Below are 1,556 nucleotides of genomic sequence, written 5' to 3' on the forward strand. Positions count from 1 at the left end.
AAAATTCTTTAATGTATATGTATCTCATTATACTATTTATTAAAGATAAGAGCATATGTACATGCTGAGGTGCTGTGCTTGTTTATTTTTATGTAAAGATTTCATCACGGCTGCCTGGCACAGGTCACTGGGCACCTGGGAGGGCTCAGAATGCAGTTTCTTCCTCTCCCAGGTTGCAGTTTGCTTTATTGACCCGCTATGCTGTGGGGGAGGGATTGGCTCCACAGTGACCAGCAGCCACCCTTCTCCTGGCTCCTGGAGGCTTCAGATGGGCTATGCAGTGCCCTGNAGCCGTCGCAGGCCACGATATCCTCCCCAGCTGCCAGAGCTAGAGGAATCACTCACACCCTTCCTGTGTCTTTGTGGTTGGGTTATTCTAGAATGATAGACCAGTGTGTTCGTATTTCCTCCTGCTCTGGGCCAGGCCAGTAGGGAAAGTTGAAAAGGACAGCAGGACCTCCCAGCTTCCAGTCTGAGCACTCTTGGGACCTAGGGAGACAAATCCATTCCAGGTGTTCCCCTGCCTCTGTGCTTGAACTCTAGATAGGAGGGTAGGTTCAGTGAGAAAGCAGCAGTTCACCCGTGGAGGTGTAGTGGGCTATAGTGCTCTCTTAGCAGAACAGCATCACTCCATCTGAGCCATGGCAGAAGTGATGGGACCCACTGGGATAATGCCCAGCTCACAAGCACCTCCCAGAGCGTGCCTAGCTCTGTACTGTATGTGCAGTCAGCGGGGTTGTGCCTGGGGGGCTGGAGGAGTCAGGCCAGTTAACTGGAAGAGAACAGTCACCAAATACAAGTTTGCTGGGAACCTGCCCTGGGAGACATAGACACCACACACCCCTGGCTTCTCCCTTGGAGCTGGTGACTGTTACAGAAACATATGCAACTATGGAAGAAGAATATAACAGAACACAATATGAAAAATGGCTTATCATCTTACATTTGAGGGAACCAAGACCCAGAGAGGGTAAGGAGCCCACAGGATGTCACCTACCGAGCTGGTGGCAGAAGAAAGGCTAGTAGCCAGTCTGTCGGTGCTAAGAGCTCTGTCTGTCTCACGGTTCACCCTGGTCTTCTGGTCACACTGAAGCAGAAAAATAAATTCACCAGATATTTCTCTGAACCATCTGCGCCTACATATCCCTGCTGTCAATACTCACATGAACCGCACTTTACGGACTAGGACACTGAGGCAGGGAGGCAGGCTAAGTATCTTTCCTGGTCATTGGAGTGCTAAGTGGCAGAGTCAGGTCTGGTCTTAGGCAAACAGATTTTTTTTNNATTTTTAANATTTTTTATTACGTATTTTCCTCAGTTACATTTCCAATGCTATCCCAAAAGTCCCCCATACCCTCCCCCGTACTTCCCTACCCACCCATTCCCAATTTTTTGGCCCTGGTGTTCTCCTGTACTGGGGCATATAAAGTTTGTGTGTCCAATGGGCCTCTCTTTCTAGTGATGGCCGACTAGGCCATCTTTTGATACATATGCAGCTAGAGTCAAGAGCTCCAGGGTACTGGTTAGTTCATAATGTTGTTCCACCTATAGGGTTG

At 49.0% G+C, this 1,556-nt stretch overlaps 1 protein-coding gene and 1 long non-coding RNA gene across 2 annotated transcripts in view; one reads left to right on the plus strand and one right to left on the minus strand.

Annotated features, from left to right (window-relative positions):
* Positions 1–1,556, plus strand: part of Fgd5 (FYVE, RhoGEF and PH domain containing 5) — a 97,476-nt gene that overhangs the window by 39,195 nt on the left and 56,725 nt on the right. The window lies entirely within an intron of this gene.
* LOC110296296 overlaps positions 1–1,556 on the minus strand; it is a 22,285-nt gene that overhangs the window by 9,311 nt on the left and 11,418 nt on the right. The window contains exon 3 of the long non-coding RNA XR_002378168.2: positions 998–1,087. This is a non-coding gene — a long non-coding RNA (uncharacterized LOC110296296). The remainder of the gene's footprint in view (positions 1–997; positions 1,088–1,556) is intronic.

The sequence above is a fragment of the Mus caroli genome, chromosome 6 (assembly GCF_900094665.2).
Source record: "Mus caroli chromosome 6, CAROLI_EIJ_v1.1, whole genome shotgun sequence".
Classification (NCBI taxonomy): domain Eukaryota; kingdom Metazoa; phylum Chordata; class Mammalia; order Rodentia; family Muridae; genus Mus; species Mus caroli.